The sequence below is a fragment of the Camelus ferus genome, chromosome 5 (genome assembly GCF_009834535.1).
Source record: "Camelus ferus isolate YT-003-E chromosome 5, BCGSAC_Cfer_1.0, whole genome shotgun sequence".
Lineage (NCBI taxonomy): Eukaryota > Metazoa > Chordata > Mammalia > Artiodactyla > Camelidae > Camelus > Camelus ferus.
The window spans coordinates 70175825-70190969 of NC_045700.1; the positions used below are offsets into that span (position 1 = coordinate 70175825).

Below are 15145 nucleotides of genomic sequence, written 5' to 3' on the forward strand. Positions count from 1 at the left end.
TCATGACTTATCCATGAGCAAATACTGATGCTCAAGGGACTTGAGCACCTGCAGATTTTGGTATCCACAGGGGTCCTGGAACCAATCCCCTGTGGAGACTGAGGGATGACTCAGTTGTGCTACAATAGCCTCCTATGGATCTCCCTGCTTCCCCTTTTAAACTCTCACACTCTGATCACTCTCCACAGATCAGAAGAGTCATCCCTTTAAAACAGAAGTTAGATTACAACACCCTTTGCTCAAAGCCTCAATGGTTGCTCATATCACTCAGATAAACCCAAACTCCTTTCCGTGGCCTGTCCTCACTACCAGAACAATATCTACCTGATGTTATCTTATCTTCTCTTTCAACTTCTCATTCAGCCACACCACCCTCCTAGCCTTCACAGTGACTTGTTCCTCACCTAGAGTGTCAGACATTCACATGGCTTATGCCCTCACTTTCTTTCAGATCTCTGTTCAGACATGTTCTTAGAAGAGAGGCTTGCCCTGCCCACCTTATATAAAATTGAACTCTTCCCTGTCTATTCCCTTACCTTTTAAAAAATTGTTCATAACAACAAAAACAACAACTCCTATATGTGTGTGTGTATATGTGCCATGTACTATTCTAAGCACCTTATATTTAATTCTCATATCACCCTACAAAGTAGGGAACTTTACTATCAGTTTTGTTGATGAAGAAACAGAGGTATAGAGGTTAAATAACTTGTGCCAAGGTCATAAAGCTAGTAAGTGCTAGAGCTGAGGTATGAACCTAGGCTGTCTGTCATGGGCTTTGAGCTATTCTTGTTTTGCCTCTTTGTAGCCCTAGTCACTGCTGAATTTGTTCATTATCTTTCACCCATTCCACTTGCTTCAGTTATTGCTGCATAACCAACCATCCCCAAACTTAATGCCTTCAAGCAACAGTTTATTATTTCTTGGGAACTTGGGTCAGGAATTCAGGCAGGGATTGACTATGCTGTTATGCTTGCTTGCTTGACTGATTTATTTAGGGGATAGGTAATAGGTTTATTTATTTATTTGGTTTTTCAATAGAGGTACTGGAGATTGAACCTAGGACCTCGTGCATGCTAATCATGTGCTCTACCATTCAAGCTATACTTTAAACTTCAACTTATTTTTTTTTAAGGGGGTAATTATGCTTATTTATTTATTTTAGTGGCGGTACTAGGGATTGAACCCAGGACCTTGGGCATTCTAACCATATGCTCTACCACTGAGCTATACCCTCCCTCTTTGCTAGCCTTTACTTTGGCTGGTATCACTCAGCTGCATTTAACTAAGAACTGGGCTGGCCTGGAAGGTCCCAGAAGGCTGGCACCTTAATGCTTCTCCATGTGGCCTATCCTTCACATTGTCTCTTACCAATCTGTGGTGTCGTTGAAACTTCTTTAGAGCATGGCAGCCGGCTTCTTAGAGGGAAACGCGGAAGCTGCTAGTTCTTTTTAACGTCTTGATTCAGAAGTCTCAGAGCTTCATTTCTGTCACATTTTATTCATTGGAAAAAAAAAAAAAGGCTAGACCATATTCAGAGGAAGAGGAAATAGACTCCATCTCTTGCTGTCCACAGTGGCATTTGTACACTTGAAGGGAGGAACTGATGGCTGCCATTTCTGGAGACCATCTTCCATGCCAGCAGAGTGCAGGCTCCACGAGAGCAGGGACTCTTGCCTGTTTTGTTCATTGTTGTGCCTCTCTCATGCCTAGAACAGTGCCTGGCACACAATAAGTGTTCAATAAATATTTATTTAGTCCTCATATTTAAGGGACAAGTGAGAGAAAGAGTCTGAAAAGGTAGAGGAAAGGTCTGAGGAGCAGGAGGAAAACCAGAAGGAATATGTCCCAGAATTCAAGGAGGAAAAGAGGGAAAGGAAGATAAATCTGAAAATTATATGCTTTTTTTTTGGATTGATTGATTGATTGATTGATATGTTTTTATTTACATCTAAAAGCTTTAAAAATAATTTAAATTTTAAAAAGCATATTCAAACTATATTCGTAAAGTTACAAATTCAAACAGTGCAATATAGCATGGAGTGAAAAGTGAGTCTTCTTCCCACCTTTGTTCCCAGTTCTCCTCCCCAGTGTCAGTCGCTTTTTAATGCATCCTTTCAGAACTAAGATGTGCACATACAAAGACAAGGATATATATTCTCTCTTTCTCTCTCTTCCTCCTGTGAAAAGACACACAAAATTGGTAGAATACAATACACATGATTCAGCATCTAGCTTTTGTCCTCTTAACCTAACTTCCAGATCATTCCACATCAATAAATATAGATCATCTTCTTTCTTTTAGTTGGTTGATAGAATGGTCCCATTCTCAGACTGTATCATTAGATTCCAAAATCAGAAGGTGACTACTGGTTTCAGTAGACCTGAAAAAGTAGAGATTGCAGATTGGGATGAGGAAGATTGGGAGATCTTAAAAGTAGAGGTGAAAATGTAGGTTGCAAAAGAAAGGAGGACAGAGGAAAAGCAAATTAAAGATAGGATAGGCAGGAACAGGCTTATATCCTTAAGAGTAAGAGTAACAAGAGACAGGGAGATTGAAAATACACAGAGAAGGGGTAAGTAATGGAGCAAGCCTTTAAGGAGATTGAAAGGGATTAACCTTGAGACAGCAGAACACTTCTTCTAAGGAGAAAGGAGAAAGAAAGTAAGGCTGAGGCTGCAGATAGGCTTTGTAAGAGTGACTGATGGGAATTAAGAAAATTAATCCGTGATGGTGTCATTTTCCTCAGAAATGTAGAAGGTAAAGTTTGTTTGTTTATTTATTTATTTGTTTATTTATTTATTATTTTTTAACCAAAGAGGGTACGTGGGTAGAGTTCAGTAAGAAGTTAGAAGAGTGTGTGGGTTGGGAATAACTGAGGTTGGGGATAGGAGAAATTCTGAGTAGCAATGTGTTAACGACAGTTTTGGGCTTAGCAAAATTGCCTGGCCACATGGAGGGGCTGACTGAAGTTGGACACCTTTTGTTTGCAGTGGTGCTAATCTTCAGTGTTAAGTAATTTCCAGCACTGGTGCAAGAGTGTACAAGGTTAGTTGAATTGTTGCATACTAACGGTTTTGCAGGTGATGGAAGATCAAGGAGGCAACTGAGTTAAGGATGTTGGTGAACGTAATAGACAATTTATGCTCAGGAGCTTCAGACCCTGACTGCACATCTGTCGTTGATGGCCTGAATGCACGCTTGTAGGTTCAACGACGGCACATTGCCTATCAGTAGAGTTTGCACACTCTGTGTGCCAAGAGTAGCGGCTCCGGAATACTTTCTTGAGGAAACTTCGGAGGTGCGAGCTGAGTCAGAATGGGGCTGTGGCTGCAACAAAACTAGACTGAAACTGTGTGCTGGGCAAACAAACTGGTTTTACTCAGACTGTATATTGGGGAGCCCAGTGAGGATCATAGGAGAGGCCAACCCATTCCTTCCTACCACACTCCATCCTTCAGGGTTGCAACTAAACATTAAAGAACACAGTGTGGATACTAGGGCCAACCAGCGCCGCGCGGCGATGACGTCATTCTTGGGGGAGGAAGCGACTACCGTCAGGGTATAATCCATAGAGGCAGTCTGAAGACATTTTAGCCTTTTCACTGTCAAGAGTAGCGAATTTTCCCTTCGGACTCCGGCAGTTTGAGGTAGCAACAAAAAGACTGCAGCTTCCAACCACTCGCATCACCATCTGTTACCATGGAAGCACTCTGGTAGTTCGGCCCGGCGACGCACATGTTACGTCATTGCCCAAGTGTATCTCCGGAGGGGGGCTCCGCCCTGATCTAAGGGAGGACAGGACTACTGGGAACACCACCCGCGGTGCCTGACGCCCGTGGACTAATTTTGACCCCTACCAGACGCCGTTGGTATCTAACCCCACCTACTTCGGGGGTGATTCCCTCCCGCCTTCACTCTCGTTCACAGCCTCGCAGCCCCGCCCCTGCTCGGAGGCCCCGCCCCCCGTGAATCAGCTGATCTCGCGAACCCGCGGAGCTGCCGGGCTCGCGCCGGATGCAGACCGCGGTGCTGCCGGTGGAGCGTCAGGTGAGCGAGCGCGGGTCTTGGGTTGGCCCCGCGGCTTCTCGGGGCTGACTGGCCGGGGCCTCCAGTGTGCCTGAGGCCGGGGTCCGGGAGAAAGGCGGAGGCGCAGGCCGAGGCCCGGGAGAGAGCTGTGGGGACCCACGTAGACGGCGCCCGCGTCTTCCCAAGCCAGCGTCCGACCCACTGCGCCTGCCTGTGAAGCAGCACCCGACGGCCCCAGGTTCTCCCACCCGCCCCCGTTTCTCCCTCCGGAGTCGGGGCGCCGCAGCAGAGACGCAGCCTTGTGAAATTCCTTCACGCCCCCCTTCCCGCCTCCACCCACGCTGCCTTCCACCCATTCATTCAGGAGGATTTATTGATTACCCACTTTAGGCGCAGAGCAGATAAACTGGGGTCTCTGGCCGCGAACCTTGGTGAGTGTCCTGGTGGGTTTGCCCCTGGATGCAGATCGCGGTGGAGAGTAGACCGATGGTTTCGGTGACTTGAAAAAGCGGTTGCGAATGAAGAAAATGATTTTATTAAGAATTAGTAGTTTAGCTAAGTCCTTTGGCGTGTCAAGTGAGCCAGCAGAGGGTGGTAAGTTCTTTTGAGAAGTGAAGATACGAAAATAACATAGAGGCTATCGTGAGATAATGGTCTTGACGCTGGTATTGGTCCTCTGGGTAATAGGGCTACTTTGGAGACAGTAGCCCTATAGGTTGACCAACCGTAGGTTGGCCTAAGTGGTGGTGTACTGCTTAGGGCTTTGTTGATGAGGGAAGGGAAAAAAACAAAAACAAAAACAAAAAAACACGGGTTAAAGTGACTTATTCAAGTATTCTCTTTCTGGTTTAGAATGGAAAAGGAAGTAACTGTTGAACAAAAACGTCAATCCTTAGTCTATAGCCTTTTGGATTTGTTGGTGGCTATAAATGTTCTTTAAAAGGCTTCAGAGAATAAAATTGTGTGATATGTGTTTATTCTGAACAGGTACAGAAATTCAGCAAACTTGTTTGCTCAATATTATTTAAATTTATCATAAATATAAGTGATTTGGAGTGACCCCTTGACCTTTGAGTTAATGAATACTTTAAAAATTTAAAGGAGTGAAAAATTGGCTTTTGCAGTAAATTACAGTATTTTAATCTTAATAATACAAGCATAGTGGTGAAGATCCTAGGCTTTAGGCCTGGGCATACCTGGAATCACATACACTTACATCTTTGAGTTTGGGCAAGTTACTTACAAGTTACTTAACTTACCTGCCTCAGTTTCCTTATCTCTAAATTAGGGATAAAAGTACCTTCCTTATAACAGTACCTTTATATGTAATGGTTCATGTACTTATTACAGTGCCTGGCACTGTATATAAAGATTCAATACATATTAGCTATTTTTATAATTAGTTTACTTTTCCACTACATGTTGACCCACTGACTCATTGTTTTCCAGATGATGTGAAAGAGAACTGAGTATTTTTAGAAAAGAACTATAGTTCACTTTTTAAAATCAAGGGATAGTATCCAGATAATTTTATGATATAGGAGTGTATTTAGAGAAAACATGATTTCAGGTTAGTCTTTAGTAACTTTGGTGTTCCATTAGAGCCTTTAATGTGGAAAATTATGGTGGAATCTATACTTAGTTTAAATTTATTACTTGGTTCCCAAACTATGACTAGTATTGGCAGATTCAAGATTCATCCTATAGCAAGAAACGTTACAAGCTGTTTCACAATATTAAAATTTGAACAGATAATGATGCAGAAAGTAAAGTACCAAACATAATTTTGGGAGGAAAATTTGAGTGACATTATATAAGGCTCTTATTTTTTAAATTGATTTACACAATGTGGACTGGAATCCCTTCTCTTCAGATTTCAACCTTTCAGAATTTAGGTTGTCATTGACTGACTTAGGGCATTTTGACTGTTTAAGAAAGAAAGGCATGGTAAGAACCTCACTGAGACCTGATTTTAGTTTTCATGTGATCAGGTGGAAAGAATACTGTTAATCTATGTTTTCATGAAAAACATGCAGTATTGCTGGGCCCATTCTCAGGGTATTTCCAGAGAATATGACTGACTTGTAAAAAAACTTTTATAATTCTGGATTAGTATGAGATTAGGTAAGGTACAATTTGAAAAACTAGGAGGGAAGGTAGAGGTGAGTTTTGAGCTGGTGTAAAAGAAGGGTTGCTTGGGTGTAGTGTGAGGTTGAGCCCTCTTCTCAGACACTCAGAGGAACGCTGTGAGGATTTTAATAACTTTGTGGAATTAAACCTACTGCATATTCCAACTGTATTAGGAATTTTTCTGGTAGAGTTTTTTTGTTTTGTTTTTATGTTTTTTTTCTTTTAACTCTTCGTTGATGACCAAATAACTCAGTCATCAGTAATAAGAAAGTAGTAGATTTAGTAGGATATCAGTCCTTAAGAAAATCCACGGTAACCACAAGTAAAATAGCAACAAACTATCACTTGATTCTTTCTAGTGTTGCATTGATTTTCCTATCCCCATCTCCTATTACTTTGTAGATGTAATGGCGCTGTTTTTACATTATGTCTTGATGTTTGCCTGTATCACACAATTGGTAAAATAGCTGAACAACTGGTAAAGTAGCTGAACTAATTGATCCACATGGATAGAGCAAAAATATTCAAATCAGCAATGTAATGAGTACTTCTTTGGGCTCTTGTAGAGTTATCTTTTTTTTTTTTTTATTGTAGAGTTACTTTATGAAGAAAATGTAGTTTTCTCAACTCCTATGAGAAAAAGATGAGACAGTGGGAGCTGGATGGGTAACTTTCATTCCAAGGTTCTTTTCTTCCACAACCTAAATTTTTGTTGAGCCAAATTCTTAACTAAACTTGGGACAATTGCCCAGGCTAACATCTAACAAAGATGATTATAGTACCTTTTAAAATAGTAATAAAGTAGAAAATCCAGCTGTACTTTCATAAGGAAATGGATAAACTATGGTTTATTCATGCAGTGGAATACTGCCCTCTAGTAAAAATGAACTAGATCTTTGCTTATCAACATGAATAATCTCAAGTACATAATATTGAATAAAAAAGCAAGTTGACAAAGGATGTGTGCGTACAGTATTGTGCATTTATGTAGAGTTTTAAAACAATATAGCATATACTGCTTATTGATATGTGTGTATCTAATGAAAGTAATTAGAAGTATAAGAACATACATGGAAATAAGACACATTAAGAATAGTGGGTAACTCTGGAGCAGGAAGATGGGTAGAGTGCCTTCAGATCTATGTATAACTTTTTCTTCTGTTTTAAAGAGAGCTGAAGGAAATATGAAAATGTTATTTGTTAAAATATGAGTGATGGGTATGTAGACTTGTATATTATTATTATATAATTTTTAAAAACAGATTTGTGTATGATTAAGATAGTTTGTGAAACTAGCACCCTATAATTTTTATTTACAACCAGGACTCTCTCCCCATATACTTTATTTTACTCTGTAGCATCAAAGTAGACTCTGAAAAAAATAATTATTCTCTCCCTGCAGTAAGAAAAGGATGTGCCAGTCAGCTCCACTGTGTAAAGCTTTTCTGAAGAGAACAAACAGACCATCTATTTATTTAGTTAATTTTACTTTGATGTTTGACTTGTGCTCCTGGGAAAATGCTTTCCTTATTATATGAGGAATGATCCTTCCTGAAAGGCTGTAGGGGAATTTAAATTCTAGAGACTCTTAAGAAGTGCAGGCATATACTGATCATGAACTCTCAAAGTAGAGGGGAGTACATTGTATCATAAAGGAATTTGGACAGAGTGACTCAGATACGAAATTACTGCATATATCCTGTAGTCATTAACACTTTCTTTTTTTTTTTCAAACACTTTTTTATTGAGTTATAGTCATTTTACAATGTCATGTCAAATTCCAGTGTAGAGCACAATTTTTCAGTTATACATGAACATACATATATTCATTGTCATATTTTTTTCTCTGTGAGCTACCATAAGATCTTGTATATATTTCCCTGCGCTATACAGTATAATCTTGTTTATCTGTTCTACATATGCCTGTCAGTATCTACCATTAACATTTCTTTTCTAAAGTTTGGGTAGGTTACATTTTATTACAGTGTAGTAAACCTGAGTTTTATATTGTGAATGTAAGTGTCCTAGATATTGCTCAAACAAAATAATTCTCTTTCTCTACGTGATAATATATAAACATAATGACAATGTGTTAAATGGTTGAGTAATGAATAGTCAATTTAAAAGCTGATCCTTAGTATTTTTTAAACACAAGTTTAAAAACTTGTGTGTTAAGTAATATTTTTATTCCTAATCAAGAATACCTGTTATTAGCACTTTTAAAATACTCTAAGTGAAACCTTTATCTCCAAAGCAGTATATTTAGGCTTGTGTGTACTCCATGTTCAGTTATGTGGCCCCTTGATGACCTTAAGCACTAGATATTATTGATTGGTAAAATAAACCAACATACTTTGAACTGTATTTCTGTAATATTGGCCTTTTTTCTTCAGTGACCATTTTAGTAAAAGAATAGTAGCAAAATATTGAAGGAATAAACGTTTTATATCAGAAATTATAAGGTATCATGTAATAATAGGCACAAATTGTACCTGGGAATTTGAAAGTCAGTTGCTAGTATTATAATATTCATCAGACTGTTTCATGGGAATTTTAGTATTTCTGAAAAATGCATTTTAAAAATATGTAGTGGGTGCAAAAAGGAGCTTAATAGGTATTCTAGACGTTTATTTTACCATTTTTTTTCCTCCCTCATGAGTAGCATTCATTTTAGAGGATTCTCACAATCAGAAGAGTGTAGTTTTAATAGGTTTCATGGTGAAATTAGCACGCCGTAAAAAAATAAAAAAGAAAAAGCGAGACTGTGACACCTTTGTGTCCCTGGTTGCACCAAAAACTGTCTCCACGTACTAAGGAAAAGTGGACTGTTCTTTCTTGGATTATCTAACATTTGTGAAGTGACATGAAATAAAAGCATCTTCCTTGTTAGGAAGTACCATTAGGAATTATGTGTGAGAGTTTCTGTTATGAGAAGACTCTTTGCTTTTGTGTTTGATACTGACTTTTATAACAGGCACTGGAAACCTTCTAATCATTTGGAAGTCCATGGGCTGGAACTTAAGACCAAGGGCTGTCTTCCACTGAGTATTCATTTAATGTGTAGCCAGCTTATACCTGGTGGTTACTATGGGTACAAGAGTGTACTGATGAATAAGTCATAGTTTCTGACCTCCAGGAGTTTATAGTATGTTTTGAATCAATGACTTAGTAAGTGCATTATCCCATTAGTACTTATAAATAATAAGTACTGTCTAGGCCAGCCTACTGACTTTATTTAATGCATTAATTTACTGAATTCCTGAACCCTGAGTCAGGATTTAAGGGGCCAATACCTCCCATAGTGGTGTCAGGCAATGCCTCGGGTGCAGCAATTCAGGCTGAGAGGGCTGGAATTTGAAGTGGCCTCCACCTTTGATAGTGGTTGGTTTGTCAAGGATTCAGTGCAAGGTGAGTGTTCCTCAACTTTCAGTGGTGGTGGATGAAGGCTTGGGTGGCAGGATATCCAGAAAGCAGTGGTTATTGGTGTATAGATTAGTTTTGTAAATCAGGGGTTTAAGTCAGAAGTTGCCTTAATCCATGTGTAAACATATTGACTGAGCCTCTAAAAGCAAACATTTGTTAATCATTTACCATGTATAAAATGCCATAGTGTCTTCAGTTATTGTTTACTTCATTCACAATATAAACTGATTTCCTACACTGTAATAAAACACAAGCAACTCAAACTTTAAAAAGAAAGAGTAAATGACTGCATGAAATCTGTAGTAATTTTATATCAGATTCACTCTTATCCAAAATCTTTTCAAGGCATTATGATACAGTTTGCTCCTTTATTATTATTTTTATTGTCTTCCTACCTTAATGTCGTGTCATTCTAGACAGTAATATCATTACTCTTGTTCACTATAATTATTGCTATTATTTTACTGTTTTAATCTATACAGTTATTTTCAACTAGTAAGTGAGACAGGAGAATTAGACAGCTTTGCTATTGCTAAGTTAGCTTTCTTATGCCTTGAGGGTACTGTCTACTTAGAGACAGCCATCATTATAGTCAGACAGAACATACTAGTATATGAACTCCTTTAAGGCGGGAACTTGTTTATTTATATAGGCCTTGTCTGTCTACAGATATTTATTGAGTACTTATTGTATATCAGGACTATGTTAAACAGCTGGGATATAATAGAGCGTAAGATATTTTTGGCTTCCATGGAAGTTTTAGGTTAGTTCCATACCTGAGATTTAGTGGGTGAGAAAAATACATGTTGTTTTAGTTGTTGAAATTTAAGCATTTTAAAGTTAGTACACTTATGACTTGCAAATTTACCTTTCACTAAATTAGTAAGGCAAAAGGACTTTATCCAGAGAATAACTTTCCTAGAGATGAATATATAGAATCCTATGTGATTTAATTTTCTCTTTGCATTTGGGATAATAGTTCACTAAGACATTTCTGTTCCACATTTAAATTTTTTAAATTTATATTGTACCTTGTTACTAAAAGGATTTAAGGCAGTATACAAAGATGTGTAAATATGCCAAAGTAAAATAAAGAACAGAATGAATGGGGCCAGGAGTGAGATTAGAATACATAGCACACCTACGGTGAAGTCCTAGTCACTTACGGGTGCCATCATGTGGGACTCATCCTCCCACCACAAAATCTGTAATCCTGCCTGTATCTGAGCCTGTCATTTTCTTTCTTTTTAAAATGTAGACCCTGCCTCTTTGGAAAGACCAGTCCCACCACACGTGTGTTCTGGATGCTTTCTTCTCACTTTGTTTAGGCCTTTGGTTCTCCCCTCTCCTCTTGTCTCCCTTGCATCTAGGATCAGTGTCATTGTCCTGCAAACATGTTCAACTGTCTCTTATCCCCAGCCCTCCACAAAACATACCCTGATCTTCACGTTTCTCTCCAGCTGCTACTCCCTATTTGCTATTTTAGCATCTTTAAAGAGAATCATTTACATGAACTTTATTTTCATGTCCTCACCTCCCATTTATAGTCAGCCTACTACAATGTGGTTTTCAGTCCCCAGCCACACCACTGAGACTGTGGCAACTTCTCAGCAGTGATATCCTGTGGACACTTTTCAGTTCTCATCCTCTGAAACCCCAGCTGTGTTGACCAGTCCTTTCTGCTGGAAACACTCTCTGCTTTGCTCTGTGTACCCACACATCAGGCTCATGTTTCTTGCCTCTCAGGCCACTTCTCATTTCAGTCATCTTTGCTTATTCCTCATCCTATCTAGGCTCCTTACAGTTTGATCCTGTGTCTTCCCTTTCTCTTAATACACACTCTAGTGGTATTATCCATTGCCCTGATTCCAGATACTGTCCATTTGCTGTCCCAAGTTTATATCAATAGCTGAGTCCTTTCTTCTGAACCGCATACTTATATGTTCAGTTACTCACTTGATATGTACTCTTGGATTTCTCACAGGTATCTTGAACTTATTAAAAAATGTTGTCTTACCAGAATTTTTTTATCTTTCACTTCAGAATCCTTTCCCCTCACCTTCCTCATTTCAGTGAATGGTACCACCACTACACAATTGTTCAGGGAATAAGTTGAGGTCATTTTTGATACCTCCTTCTCCTTTATCCCCTACTTACATCCAGTACATCACTAAGTCCTAGTTGTCCTGAGACAGAGCACTAACTATTCTCATTATTTACCTCTTTCCACCAAATTGGCATTCTCATAAGAAATTAAAGAGCCCAGGAACTCCTTCCTCCACTAAGATGAGCCAAGTGAGTATTTGCAGGCAGGATAGTCCTTACAAAATTAATTTGGGCACTGTATGTGAGTATGATCACCATAAAATTGACTTGAAACTTTTGAAACAAATGATGTAAATCATTGCCATTAAAAATTGAGGACCCCTACCCAAAATGATAGTTGTTTTAGGACACACATCCCTAGTCCTTTACTTGAAACCCTTGGGGTAAGGCATGTTTTGAAATTCAGAGTTTTTCTGATCTTTAAAATAAGATGCATAAACCATGTTATATAACACTTCCCATGAGACCTTTGGTACCACCCTACAGTCATATTAATGTTTCTGTGACAAAATGTATGGATATGCACACTAAAGGGGTAAAAACTAAAAGCATCATGTTAGTTCAGGTCAGATTTTGCTGTTGGATGAGTTCAGGTCAGGTTAGATTTTGCCACCAAAAGACTTAGATGAAGAAACTTAGTTTTCAGAGATGTTTGGACTTCGGTTAAAGTATTATGGACCCATTGATAGTTTATAGCTTTTCTTCCTAGGAATAATTAGAACATCTAGATTGGATTTTTTTTTCTTCTTTAGGGCACTCCCAGAGCATGGTGTTAACCATACACTCTGCATGTACAATATAGCCTAATTCTCTGTTAAATAGCAGGAGGGTGTGTGCATCCAGTGGGATCTAAAAGTGGAATCAATTCATTAAGAACCAAGGTTTGCTTTTTGCCCCTTAAAGGATCACCTGAAAGTTTAATTACTTTACATTTCACTGTAAAAGAGACAAAGTATAGAGTGTTCTACTTTAAAATGAATGTCGCTTTGTTCTGTGGCTCATAGTACTTAACAGCTGAAGGGGATGCTAGAGTCTAGCTTATTCCTTTTACAGACGCCATTGATCTCTGGGAAGGCCATGTGAGGCAAAAGAGGAGCCCACATTTTCTAACTCTGTATATATCACACAGCTTCTATTTCAGCGCTGGTTAATATAATAAAGTCCTCTGAGGGAAAGTTACTGTAACAGAAGAAAAGAAGCAGAGTACAGGGATCTTGACCCCCAAAGGAATGTAGAGTAAGGACCTGAAAGCTCACCTGGGAAGAAATATCCCCAGAAGAAGCCCTAAGATTAGGCAATTTTAGAACAATTTAAAATGTTAAGCAGTGAAAGAATGTAAGGAAGTTTCAATGCTATTTGAATGGTCAAGGCAAGTCTTAATAGATTTCCCAGAGAGGGGATCATAAAAATACTAGAAAAACAAAAATTTTTGGTTTACTTTTTCTGTGCTGATACAGAGAAAGAATGTTAGATTAACTGGAGTTGGTAAATGTCACATAAAATATCTGAGGTAAAACTTTTTTAACATAAGCTTCCCACATTTAGGTGCAATGTTCCTTTTTCCTTAGCAGTCATTTCTTTTTTTCTCATTGTCTTATTTGAATGCCAGGCAAACATGTCTCAGAAGAAGTCAGATATATTAAACAACATTAAGATGAAATTAGATCTGTAAATACTGATCAAGAAAGATGTCTATGAAATAATATATTAGTTTTCTGTTGCTGCTGCAGTAACATTTCTGCAAACTTAGTGGCTTAAAATAACACAAATTTATTATCCTAGAGTTCTTTAGGTTAAAAATCTGACACAAGTTTTGCTGGGCTTGCTGGGCTAAAATCAAAATGTCAGCATTTTTTTTCTGGAGGCTCTAGGACAGAATCCGTTTCCTTGTCTGTTGCAGCTTGTAGAGGCCACCTACATTCCTTGGCCATGGCTGCTCCCTGCTATCTTTAAAGCCAGCAGTTCAGCATCTCTCTAACTTGCTTGCATCATCACATCTCTCTCTTGGACTCTTCTGCCTCCTTCCACTCTTAAGGACTCTGTGATTGCACTGGGTCCATCTGGATAACAAGGTTATAATCCCCCCAATTTAAAGCCAGCTGATTGGCAGCCTTAATTCCCCTTTGCCGTGTAACCTAACATAGTTACAGATTCTGGGCATTAGGACATGGGCATCTTGGGAATCATTGTTCTGCCCACTGTATACAGTAAGTAACAAAAGATGTTGCAAAACAGTTTGTAGTGTTTTAATTCCATTTGGATTTAAAAAGATGAGCGATGGTGAGAAATCATATGGCATAAGGTGTAATCCATTTTAAGAAAAGTCTGACCAAAAGAGAAGAAAGGTCAGCTGCTTTATTCACTTTACCAAAAGATTCTCAACATTTTTTGATTGTCAGGCAATAGGCCACAATTCAATTCCACATGCTCCCAGAGGAGTTCTCTGGTTTCCATTGGGCATTGTTTAACTTTAATTAAGGGACTGGTTACTCCTTGATCTCTGATAGATAAGCACAGGTTAGACCTCACTTTGGAACTTCTCTGTACACCATATACTGTACATTTTACTAGAAGTTAATTACTGTCACACAAAGCATGGTACCACTTAGTATTTATCATGTTTATTAAATGAATGGCATTTATTCAATCTATTCAGGTATATCTTTCATTTATATAGTACTCTTCATCCAACTTTGAATGATTCAGAATCTTTCTAAAATAAGCATTAGGTATAGAGTAACTCCCTCCAGATATACAGATGGAAAACAGTAAGAATTCACAGGCAACCTGGAGTAAACAGATGGGTCTTACATCACTCCTGCTGATATGGACTGTTTTCAGAGAACAGTGATCATGCCATATCCTTTTGCAGGAAAATAACAAATTTGGCCCCAATATTTTTGTTGTGCACACATCTAAAACCTCATTGCCCTTATTTTCATGGGTTTTGGTGTCTTTAAAGATGTGAAATTTTTAGTTGAAATGTATTGAGCATTTCTGTCTGCTTGTTTATATTTCTAGCTCTTAACTTTATTAAACATTGAGTTTCTGAACTGATGGGTCGTGATATTTGTACTGTAATTTTTATATGGCTCTTTTTTTATTAAATGGTAGATTTTAAAGCAGATATTTTAAAATTCAAACTCTTTTCTTCTAGCCCTTTGGATTATGGTTTTTGAATTGAAGTTGATTTGGGAAAGATAATACTAGTTCCAGTAACTGGAAAACTTTCTGTTTTAATGATGTTTTGTGTGTGTGTGTAAATTAAATTAAAAATGTAAATTAAAACTATGTGAATCTGATACATTACTGAGGAGATTTTAGAAATTCTTGTTTATTTAATTGATATTTACATATTTGTTTGTATGTTCCAGAAGCGTTTAAAAAGTAACCTTAATGTGTGTGTATAATACTTAACGTACTGAATTTTCAGATTGAACTTCCTTCTTTATAATG

General features: G+C 38.3%; 1 protein-coding gene across 6 annotated transcripts in view; it reads left to right on the forward strand.

Moving 5' to 3' along the window:
- The first annotated feature begins 3909 nt into the window (after positions 1–3909).
- ALS2 (alsin Rho guanine nucleotide exchange factor ALS2) overlaps positions 3910–15145 on the forward strand; it is a 67978-nt gene continuing 56742 nt past the window's right edge. For 3 of the 6 annotated variants that reach the window (XR_004320052.1, XR_004320053.1, XM_032480063.1), the window contains exon 1: positions 3910–4051. The gene's annotated coding sequence lies outside the window, so the exon portion shown is untranslated. The other 3 variants (XM_032480059.1, XM_032480060.1, XM_006189940.3) reach the window with 2 other exon arrangements.